The sequence below is a fragment of the Triticum dicoccoides genome, chromosome 2B (genome assembly GCF_002162155.2).
Source record: "Triticum dicoccoides isolate Atlit2015 ecotype Zavitan chromosome 2B, WEW_v2.0, whole genome shotgun sequence".
NCBI classification, from domain to species: Eukaryota; Viridiplantae; Streptophyta; class Magnoliopsida; order Poales; family Poaceae; genus Triticum; species Triticum dicoccoides.
Window position 1 is genome coordinate 272,415,838 of NC_041383.1, and position 12,929 is coordinate 272,428,766.

Below are 12,929 nucleotides of genomic sequence, written 5' to 3' on the forward strand. Positions count from 1 at the left end.
GACGGCGTTTGGTTGGAGGGAGTGGTGGATCTGATCCACTCCCTCATATCCGGCCGGAGCTCCGGCGAGCTGCGCGGTGGCCGGAGACGGAGGGGACGATGACGATGCGACCGGAGGGACGAGGGCGCGGGGAAGGAGAGGCGCAGGGCAGAGCTATGGAGGCGGAGCAAGGAGGCGCGAGGCGAGGCAGGGCGTGGCCGGACGGCGGAGGCCTCACGGCGGCGGAGGCGGACCTCCGACGAGCAAGGTGGCGGCGGAGGCGGGCGCCAGACTGCGGAGGCAGAGGGCGAGGTGCTCGGGCGCGGGGAACGGCACGGTTCACGGCGGCGAGGCAGGACGGGACCGCCGGAGGACACGGCGGCGGGGCGCGCTGGCGAGCTCCGGCGAGCTCGCCGGCTGGATGCGAGGCCGAAGGGAGGCGCCGGCGGCGGGTGCTCGGGCTGAGCGGCGGCGGCACGCGGGCTCGCGCGGGCCCGCGATGGGCCTGGTGGGCCGCGGCGGGGCGCAGTGGCCGGGGCCACGTGGCGGCGCGGGAGAGGGCGGACGGCGGCGACGGACATGTCCGTCGGTGGGGGTTTTTGTCCGGCGGCGGAGAGGAAGTAGACTAGGGTTTGGGCTGCGGGAATTTCGGGGGAGGTGCACATATTTATAGGTAGAGGTAGCTAGGAGGGTCCAAAAGAGGCACAGTTTTTGCCCACACGATCGTGATCGAACGACCGAGAGCATGGAGTGGGTTTGCATGGGTTTTGGGCCACTTTGAAGGGGTGTTGGGCTGCAAACAAAAGAGGCTTTTCCGGCTACCCGGTTAACCGTTGGAGTATCAAACGGACTCCAAATGGTACGAAACTTGACATGCGGTCTACCGGTGCTATACCAAGGCCGCTTGGCAAACCTCGGTCCATTCCGAGAAAGTTTAACACCCGCTCACAACAAGAGACAAAAGGGGAACACCGGAGGACATAGGAGTGTCGGATTGCAAAACGGACAAGGGGGAAAAATGCTCGGATGCATGAGGCAAACATGTATGCAAAATGAGATGCACATGATGACATGGCAAAATGCAACACGCAAGCAAATGACATGGCAACGATGGCGAATAACTGGCAGACACCTGGCACATCGAATCCGGGGCGTTACACCATCCTCGGATAAAAATCCTCATCACCATGGAAGGGAGATAAGTATTTGACGTTGAAGATGTCGCTCATGTTGTACTTGTCAGGCGGGAGGTCGATCTTGTAGGCATTGTTGTTGTAGCGTGTTAGCACCTTGAATGGTCCATCGGCTCGAGGTAGGATCTTGGACCTATGCTGTTTGGGGAAACGGTCTTTGCGTAGGTGCATCCACACGAGATCTCCGGGGTGGAACACCATGGGGTGTTTATTGATGTTGCATTTGGTAGTGAGGTGGTGCACATGGTTCTCGATCGTGCATTGTGTATCGTCATGCACTTTTTATGAGATAACTTGCTCTTGCGCTTGTGTCCATATTGGTTCGCTCTTATAGTGATATCAGTAGAATGTCTAATGGGGACAACAAGTAGAAGCCGTAGATGACCTCGAAGGGGGACTTGCCGGTGGTGGAGTGCCGTGCTTGATTGTAGGCTGCTACTTGTGAGCTGCGTTGAGATTTACCCCAAAGATGAGAGGAGATGCAACACAGTAGAGTTAAGTATTTCACTTAGTGAGAAACAAGGTAGGAGAATCACGCAAAGACTCGTGAACAACACCTGCACACAAAAGCAAATACTTGCATCCAACGCAGGCAAGAGAGTTGTCAATCCCCTTGAACTCGTTACTTGAAAGGATTAAATCTCATAGTGGTAGATAGATAAATTGCAAAATGAAATAAAAATAATAAAATTGCAGCAAGGATATTTTAGTTTTTTAAAATTGCAGCAAGGATATTTTAGTTTTTTATATATGACAAAAGTAGACCCGAGGCCATAGTTTTCACCAGAGGCTTCTGTCTCGAACATATAAAATACGATGGGTGAACAAATTACTGTTGGACAATTCATAGAAAAGTGCATAGTTATGACGATATTCAAGGCAGTGATCATGTATATAGGCATCATGTCCGAGACAAGTATACCGACTCCTCCTGCATCTACTACTATTACTCCACCCATCGACCACTATCCAGCATGCATCTAGGGTATTAAGTAATAAAAACAAAGTAACGCCTTAAGCATGATGTAGACAAAGTAAACTCAACTAATATGAATAAACCTCATCATTGTACCCTTAATGGCGACAATACAAATACATGTCTTGTTCCTTTCCGTCATTGGGATAGAGCACCATAAGATTGAACCCATCACAAAGCACCTCTCCTACTAAAGATAAATCAATCTAGTTGGCCAAATCAAACGAATAGATCGTAGAGAAATACAAAGCTATAACAATCATGCATAATAAAGTTCAGAAAAGACTCAATTACTTCTCATGAATTGTAACACCCCCAGTCATATGCTACAGTGATCCTCATCATTATGCCGAGTCACTTTGTTTAGCATGCTTGATCATCTTTGGATTCATACCTCAATTGAAATTCCACCTTGAATCAAAATTCAAATTTGCAAGTGAAAATAAAAGTTGCACAAATAGGCAAGATAAATAGTTCACAATTTTGTACATAATCCACATGTAATTAGTTTAAGGAAAATATCATCACCAAAAATCACTAGGTGACTCTAGCATCAAGAAAACAGGTCCAACAACACCTATCCATTCCATTTAAAATTCAAACAAAACTTAATTAAAGAATTCAAATAGACCCTAAGCTTTTGTGCCACCCCAAGTTATTGTGTTAGAATTATGTGCCAAGTTTCATTCGAAGCAAAAATCATTTGGTGGCCCAACTTAATTCAATACAGTAGCAGACAAAGAAAACAGAACAAAATAAAAATAAAAGGCCTAAAAACTACTGGGCATCTGGGATTAAGTGTGCACAGTGCACATCCAGCCCACCCCACCTCCACATCTCCTTCAACCTCACGCTACAGTGGGAGCAGGGGGTGGCACGCATCCACGACCATGGTCGAGCCTTGGCGTGCATGGCGGCCATCCGTGCCCCTACAAAACATCCCGACACTCCTCCCCCAAACCCTAGTCCCGTTTCTTCCCCTTCCATGCTCGCCCCCTGATACGTCTCCAACGTATCTACTTTTCCAAACGCTTTTGCCCTTGTTTTGGACTCTAACTTGCATGATTTGAATGGAACTAACCCGGACTGACGCTGTTTTCAGCAGAACTGCCATGATGTTGTTTTATGTGTAGAAAAGAAAAGTTCTCGAAATGTCCTAAAAATCCACGGAGGCACTTTTTGGAAAATATAAAAAATACTGGTGAAAGAATCAAGACCAGGGGCCCCACACGCTGTCCACGAGACAGGGGGCGCGCCCCCTCCTCCTGGGCGTGCCCCCCTATCTCGTGGGCCCCCTGGACCTCCACCGACCTCAACTCCAACTCCATATATTCACGTTTAGGGAGAAAAGCATCAGAGAGAAAGTTTCATCGCGTTTTACGACACGGAGCCGCCGCCAAGCCCTAATATCTCTCGGGAGGGCTGATCTGGAGTCCGTTCGGGGCTCCAGAGAGGGGGATTCGTCGCCGTCGTCATCATCAACCATCCTCCATCACCAATTTCATGATGCTCACCGCCGTGCGTGAGTAATTCCATCATAGGCTTGCTGGACGGTGATGGGTTGGATGAGATTTACCATGTAATCAAGTTAGTTTTGTTAGGGTTTGATCCCTAGTATCCACTATGTTCTGAGATTGATGTTGCTATGACTTTGCTATGCTTAATGCTTGTCACTAGGGCCCGAGTGCCATGATTTCAGATCTGTACCTATTATGTTTTCATGAATATATGTGTGTTCTTGATCCTATCTTGCAAGTCTATAGTCACCTATTATGTGTTATGATCCGACAACCCCAAAGTGACAATAATCGGGATACTTCTCGGTGATGACCGTAGTTTGAGGAGTTCATGTATTCACTATGTGCTAATGGTTTGTTCCGGTTCTTTATTAAAAGGAGGCCTTAATATCCCTTAGTTTCCACTGGGACCCCGCTGCCACGGGAGGGTAGGACAAAACATGTCATGCAAGTTCTTTTCCATAAGCACGTATGACTATTTATGGAATACATGCCTACATTACATTTATGAACTGGAGCTAGTTCTGTGTCACCCTATGTTATAGCTATTACATGAGGAATCGCATCCGGCATAATTATCCATCATTGATCCATTGCCTACGAGCTTTTCACATATTGTTCTTCGCTCATTTACTTTTCCGTTGCTACTATTACAACTACTACAAAAATCCAAAAACTATTATCTTTACTTTTGCCACTGTTACCTTTATTATCATACCACTTTTGCTACTAAATACTTTGTTGCAGATACTAAGTTATCCAGGTGTGGTTGAATTGACAGCTCAACTGCTAATACTCAAGAATATTCTTTGGCTCCCCTTATGTCGAATCAATAAATTTGGGTTGAATACTTTACGCTCAAAAACTGTTGCGATCCCCTACACTTGTGGGTTATCAAGACTAATTTCTGGCACCGTTGCCGGGGAGCATAGCTCTATTATCTGAGTCACTTGGGATTTATATCTGTTGATCACTATGAAGAACTTGAAAGACGACAGAACCAAGATTTTGCCCTCAACTACGAGGGGAGGTAAGGAACTGCCATCTAGCTGTGCACTAGATTCTCCTTCTGTTATTAGTAAACTTGCGACACCTAAACCTGCTACTGCTATGAATTCTGATATGTCGCATATTATTGATGATGCCACTTCTGCTTTGCATGATACTTATGATGAAACTACTTCTGTGCGTGATACTACTTTGCCATTAGGTGAATTTCTTGATGAACAACTTGCTAGAGTTAGGGGGAATGAAATTATTGAAGATGCTATTATTGATGATAGTGATGATGAAGGTTCTCCCAATGATTATGAATTGCCTGTTGTTTCTGAGGGTTATGTTATGAATGAAGAAGCTGCTAGAGCTATATTTGCTTGCAATGATAGATATGATCTTAAGAACTATTAGCTAAATGGAAGCAGCAATCTCTTAATGCTAGAATGAAACCTGACCCTGCTTTTGCTACTTCACCTATCTGTGTTACTGATAAGGATTATGAATTCTTTGTTGATCCTGAAATTATTACTTTAGTTGAATATGATCCTTTTTATGGCCTTGAATCTGAAACTGTTGTGGCACATCTTACCAAGTTGAATGATATAGCTACCCTGTTTACTAATGATGAGAAGTCTCGCTATTTTTATATCCTTAAGATATTTCCGTTCTCGTTAAAGGGTGATGCTAAGACTTGGTATAATTCTCTTGCTCCTGGTTGTGTGCGTAGTCCCCAGGATATGATTTATTACTTCTCTGCTAAATATTTCCCTGCTCATAAGAAACAAGCTGCCTTGCGGGAAATATATAACTTTGTGCAAATCAAAGAAGAGAGTCTCCCACAAGCTTGGGGGAGGCTTCTCCGATTACTTAATGCTTTGCCTGATCATCCTCTCAAGAAAAATGAAATACTTGATATCTTTTATAATGGACTAACCGATGCTTCCAAGGACTACTTGGATAGTTGTGCTGGTTGTGTTTTCAGGGAAAGAACAGTCAACGAAGCTGAAATATTATTGAATAATATGTTGACTAATGAAAATAATTGGACTCTTCCTGAGACAATTCCTGAAGCAGTTCCTGAACCAATTGAGCCAACTCCTGAGCCTATTCCTAAACCCACTCCGAAGAAGAGAGGTGTTTTATTTCTCAGTCCTGAAGATATGCAAGAGGCAAAGAAATCAATGAAATAAAAAGGTATTAAAGCTGAAGTGTTAAGAATTTACCTCCTATTGAAGAAATACATGGTCTTAATATACCGCCTGTTGAAGAACCACATTGTCTTGATAACCCGACACAGGTAGTAAAGGTAAATTCTCTCTATAGATATGATAAAATTGAAATCCCCTCTACTAAATTTCATAGCCCGTGCTTAGATGAATTTGATGACTTTATAGCTAGACAAGAAAGTTTTAATGCTTATGTTGGTAGAGAGTTAAAGAATAATGCTTTCGAGATAGGACGCGTGAGTGATAATATGGCTAGAGTTAAAGGTGAACTTAAACTCATTAGCAAATATACTTCTATGGTTGCTACTCAAGCTGAGCAAGTACTCAAGGCTCAAAATGATTTGCTTGATGAATTAAATAATAAAAATGACTTTGCTGTTAGAGTGGCTACTAGAACTGGTAGAATGACTCAGGAACCTTTGTATCCTGAAGGCCACCCTAAGAGAATCGAGCAAGATTCTCAGAGAAATAATTTAGAAGCACGTAGTTCTTCTAAAAACAAGAAAAAGAAAAATGATGGGACTTTGCATGCTTCTAGTGAACCTACTGTAGATACACCTGAGAATCCCAATGATATTTCTCTTTCTGATGCTGAAACTCAATCAGGTGATGAACATGAACCTAGTGATAATGTTAATGATAATGTTCATGTTGATGCTGAACCTAGCAAAAACAATGAAGTAGAGATTGAACCTGCTGTTGATCTTGATAACCCACAATCAAAGAATCAACGTTATGATAAGAGAGATTTTGTTGCTAGGAAGCACGGTAGAGAAAGAGAACCATGGGTTCAGAAACCCATGCCCTTTCCTCCCAAACCATCCAAGACAAAGGATGTTGCAATCAATAACACCTATTTTCTTACGTATGCGCTTAACTGATATGCTCAAAGTGAACCCCTATGCTAAGTATATGAAGGATATCATCACAAATAAAAGGAAGATACCGGAAGCTGAAATTTCCACCATGCTTGCTAATTACTCTTTTAAGGGTGGATTACCAAAGAAACTTGGAGATCCCGGGGTACCAACTATACCATGCTCCATTAAAAGAAATTATGTTAGAACCGCTTTATGTGATCTTGGAGCCGGTGTTAGTGTTATGCCTCTCTCTTTATATCGTAGACTTGAATTGAATAAGTTGACACCTACTGAAATATCTTTGCAAATGGCTGATAAATCAACTACTATACCTGTCAGTATTTGTGAGGATGTGCCTGTTGTGGTTCCAAATGTCACTATCTTAACGGACTTTATTATTCTTGATATTACCAAGGATTATAGTATGTCCATTATCCTTGGTAGACCTTTTCTTAATACTGCAGGGGCTGTTATTGATTGCAACAAAGGCAATGTCACTTTTCATGTTAATGGTAATGAGCATACGGTACACTTTCCGAGGAAACAATCTCAAGTTCATAGCATCAATTCTATTGGAAAAGTTCCAACTATTATTATTGGAGGTTTTGAATTTCCTCTCCCTACTGTCAAGAAAAAGTATGATATTCTTATTGTTGGGGATTTTCATATGCTCGTTGAGGTAACTTAGTGTTATTTGAAATTTCTCCGGTTCCGTGTTATTCGGAATGAGTTTGTTAACAAGACTTGATCAACCTTGTTAGTGGATTCATTTTGATGATCACGAGATGGATGAAACTAGAAGGCACAACCTTCTGTACCCTCTTTTTACTTTCTGTTATTTAGAATAAATAAAGCAAAAATAGTATTTTCCATCTGTTTTCTGAATTATCCGTGCATTAAAAAATATCCTGAAAATAAAAGTGCTCCAATTGTCCTACAAATTTAGTATGATTTTTTATGAAATATTTGAGGATTTTAGGCACTGAAAACACTGCAGGAGGGGCAAGCACCAGGCCACGAGAGTGGAGGGCGTGCCCACCCCACCTGGGTGCGCCCCCTGTCTCGTGGGCCCCTGGTGGCCCCCCTCCACTTATGCCAGCACCCATACACTTCATCTTCTACCCAAAAAAATCCCCATCCAACTCAAGCACGAGTTCTAGCTCGTTTTGCTATGATTTTCGATCTCCTAGCTCAAAGCTCCATTTACAAAACTGCTTTGGGAGATTGTTGCTTGGTATGTGACTCCTCCATTGGTCCAATTAGTTTTTGTTCTAGTACTTTATTCATTGCAATTTTTTGTTGCATAGGTGACCATGTTCTTAAGCTTGCATGTTAAATTTATGAGGTCCCAAGCAATTCCAATGCATGATATAGGCTCTAGGCACTTGTAGGAGTAGTTGCTACCAATCTTGTTTAGTTTTATTCACTTTTATTTTGAAGTTACTAAAATTTCAGAAATTTTTAGAAAATGTTAAGAAAATTTTTGAGGGGCGCTTCTAGCCAAGGCTCTCAGGAAAAACAAGCCAAAGAGAAGGAAAAAGCCAAGTATAATCTTCCTCGCTTAGCGGAAGTGCGGTCGCGTGAATGGCCATGCAATGATTTCTTGAAAGAAGCTGGAATTCATGAAGATTTTTATTCGTTGACCGAGACTACAGGCCTCACCGGTTTCATCAACGACCGGATCAATCAGTATCTCTTACTCACTAATACTTTCGTGCAAAACTTTTATTTTTATCCTAAGAAGTCACCGCCTGCAGTATCATTTCATTTATATGATGAATTCAGAGAAATGTCTTTACGTAATTTTTGCGCGGTGTGTAGGATACCTTATGAGGGAGAATTAGAGGAACCCCATCGTAAAGATGTGGATGGCTTTGTTAATACTATCGCTGTAGAGGAGCCAAAGAAGGGTTCCGAGGCAAAAATCTCTAGCATACACTTTCCTGTTTTAGGCTACTTTGCCATATTTGCTAGTAGATGCTTGATTGGTCGTGGAAATAGTGGAAGCTTTAGTGTTCCTAATATTATCATTCTTCAACATGCCTTGCTTGGAGGCAATAGTTTTAGTATGGGTGCCGTCGTTGCTAAACGGCTAGCCCTGAGTCGTACAAAGGCCCCATATTTGGAGGTATCTATGCTGCACGTCTAGCTAGACATTTTCAGATACCCATTAGGCACCATGAGAAAGAGGAGACAAAATTGCCTCCTCACATTTTATATTACAAGAGCATGGTAGCACACAAGTTTATTGTTGACAACGAAGAGAAAATGCTCTTGTATAAACTTAGATTTAATAAGAAACACTTTGAGATTATTATTTTGCCTGCGCCTCTGTTGTTTTACTTACTTGCAGAAAATTTTATTGTCACGCCGGAAGCGGTGTACAATCACCGAGCCCAAGCTTTTACTCCAGAACCTGAACTTGAGCCGGAACCTGAACTGGGCCCTTATCGTGCATCATCTGTCAAGTGGGATCCGGAGATGACCAGCCAGTGGTATCCTGATTACACTTCCCCGTACACCGGGGAGAGTAGCGGCGGTCCTTGGTACTAGACCAACTTAGGCCAAAATCCTAAGCTTGGGGGAGTACGTATTCTCACCGACTTTACATTCATGTTCACACACTAGTCGTCGGTGCTCATACTCTTTCATTGTACTATCCATGCTAGTTTAAATTTATTTTTTCTAGTTTTCTTCTTGTGTGTTTGATAAACCTTAAGAAAAACCAAAAAAATTAGTTAGTTTAATTTCCATGCTTGTAGTATAAATTAAAATGAAAATACAAAAAGATTTCTAGTTCTTCTTTTTTCTTGTTGGGAGCTTTCCCGTGTAAATAGTTTTATTTTCTTTTTCTTTCCTTTGGGGGTCGAGAAGACCATATTGAAAATGCTTAGTGGCTCCCATTTGCATGATTGTTTATTTTACTTAGAGCCCATATTACCCTGTCTTCTCTCTTGAGTTGAATGCTTGCAGATTCCAGCTTAGTCCAATGCACGTGCACTCTTATTATTATACACATCGTTCGGTCGTGCAAGTGAAAGGCAATAATGACGATATATGATGGACTTATTGAGATGAGAAAAGCTGGTATGAACTCGACCTCTCTTGTTTTTGTAAATGGATGAGTTCATCGTTTCTGATTCAACTTATCATTAAGTAAACATATTTGCAATGACATTTAGAGATTATAGTTGCTTGTGCCATGCTTGATTAGCTATGGGTTATAATGGTCTACCTTGTGTGCCAACATGCTATTAGAATGATTATGATGTGGTATGATGGGATGGTATCCTCCTTTGAATGAATTGAGTGACTCGACTTGGCACATGTTCACGCATGTAGTTGAATCAAATCAACATAGCCTTCATGATATTTATGTTCATGGTGGATTATATCCTACTCATGTTTGTATTCGGTGTGAATTAATTTTAATGCATGTTCGTGACTGTTGTCGCTCTCTCAGTTGGTCGCTTCCCAGTCTTTTGCTAGCCTTCACCTGTACTAAGCGGGAATACTGCTTGTGCATCCAAACTCCATAAACCCCAAAGTTATTCCAATGAGTCCACTATACCTTCCTATATGCGGTATTTACCTGCTATTCCAAGTAAATTTGTATGTGCCAAACTCCAAACCTTCAAATGAAATTCTGTTTTGTATGCTCGAGCAGCTCATGTTACAACTAGGGCTGCCTATATCTTCCATGCTAGGTGGGTTATTCTCAAGAGGAGTGGACTCCGCTCCTCATTCACGAGAAAGGGCCGGTAACCGGGATGCCCAGTCCCATGATCCAAAAAGATCAAAGCAAATCAAAATAATTAAACAAAACTCCCCCATGGCAGTTGTTAGTTGGAGGCACTCGTTGTTTCGAGCAAGCCATGGATTGATGCTCGTTGGTGGTTGGGGGAGTATAAACCTTTACCATTCTGTTTGGGAACTGCCTATAATGCATGTAGTATGGAAGATACAACCATCTCATAGTTGTTGCGTTGACAGTGAAAGTATGCCGGTTAAAATGTTATTCAATCTCTATTTTAAAATCGCGCTCTGGCACCTCTACAAATCCCTGCCTTCCTTTGCGAAGGGCCTATCTATTTACTTTTATGTTGAGTCATCACCCTTCTTATTAAAAAGCACCCGCTGAAGAGCACACTGTCATTTGCATTCATTACTATTGGTTTATATTGGATATGACTTGACTGGATCTCTTTTACCATGAATTACAATGTTTAGTCAGTCCTTGATCTTTAAAGGTGCTCTGCATTTATGTTTTGCAGTCTTAGAAAGGGCTAGCGAGATACCATTTTGTTATATCATATTATGATTGTTTTGAGAAAGTGTTGTCATCCGAGTTTTATTATTATGGCTCGCTAGCTGATTATCCTATTGATATGAATAATTTAGAGACCTAAGTGTTATTGTGAGTATGGTTAGTTCATAATATTTGCTGAAACCTGATTGATGGCTTTGCATGTTTACAACAACAAGAGCAAACAAAGTTTGTAAAAGTTTTTCTTTATCACTTTCAGTTTATCAACTGAATTGCTTGAGGACAAACAAAGGCTTAAGCTTGGGGGAGTTGATATGTCTCCAACGTGTCTACTTTTCCAAACACTTTTGCCCTTGTTTTGGACTCTAACTTGCATGATTCGAATGAAACTAACCCGGACTGACGCTGTTTTCAGCAGAACTGCCATGATGTTGTTTTATGTGTAGAAAAGAAAAGTTCTCGGAATGTCCTGAAAAATCCACGGAGGCACTTTTTGGAAAATATAAAAAATACTGGCGAAAGAATCAAGACCAGGGGGCCCACACCCTGTCCACGAGACAGGGGGCGCGCCCCCTCCTCCTGGGTGCGCCCCCCTATCTGGTGGGCCCCCTAGAACTCCACCGACCCCAACTCCAACTCCATATATTCACGTTCGGGGAGAAAAAAATCAGAGAGAAAGTTTCATCGCGTTTTACAACACGGAGCCGCCGCCAAGCCCTAATCTCTCTCGGGAGGGCTGATCTGGAGTCCGTTCGGGGCTCTGGAGAGGGGGATTCGTCGTCGTCGTCATCATCAACCATCCTCCATCACCAATTTCATGATGCTCACTGCCGTGCGTGAGTAATTCCATCGTAGGCTTGCTGGATGGTGATGGGTTGGATGAGATTTACCATGTAATCAAGTTAGTTTTGTTAGGGTTTGATCCCTAGTATCCACTTTGTTCTGAGATTGATGTTGCTATGACTTTGCTATGCTTAATGCTTGTCACTTGGGCCCGGGTGCAATGATTTCAGATCTGAACCTATTATGTTTTCATGAATATATGTGTGTTCTTGATCCTATCTTGCAAGTCTATAGTCACCTATTATGTGTTATGATACGACAACCCCGAAGTGACAATAATCGGGATACTTCTCGGTGATGACCGTAGTTTGAGGAGTTCATGTATTCACTATGTGCTAATGCTTTGTTCCGGTTCTCTATTAAAAGGAGGCCTTAATATCCCTTAGTTTCCACTAGGACCCCGCTGCCACGGGAGGGTAGGACAAAAGATGTCATGCAAGTTCTTTTCCATAAGCATGTATGACTATTCACGGAATACATGCCTACATAACATTGATGAACTGGAGCTAGTTCTGTGTCACCCTATGTTATAGCTATTACATGAGGAATCGCATCCGGCATAATTATCCATCACTAATCCATTGCCTACGAGCTTTTCACATATTGTTCTTTGCTCATTTACTTTTCCGTTGTTACTGTTACAACTACTACAAAAACCCAAAAACTATTATCTTTACTTTTGCCACCGTTATCTTTATTATCATACCACTTTTTCTACTAAATACTTTGCTGCAGATACTAAGTTATCCAGTGTGGTTGAATTGACAACTCAACTGCTAATACTCAAGAATATTGTTTGGCTCCCCTTGTGTCGAATCAATAAATTTGGCTTGAATACTTTACCCTCGAAAGCTGTTGCGATCCCCTACATTTGTGGGTTATCACCCCCTTGTTTTCTTCATGCCTGAAACGCCCCTGGCCGCGCTGCCGTTGATCACGTGGCTACCGGCTGCCCCACACCGCACCACCGTGTCCCCGAGGACCACTGATGTCGCCTACACCATCTACAACACCGACTCGGTGCCACGGAGCCCTACAATGATGGGATCGAGGTCGTCTTCAACCTCAGTGC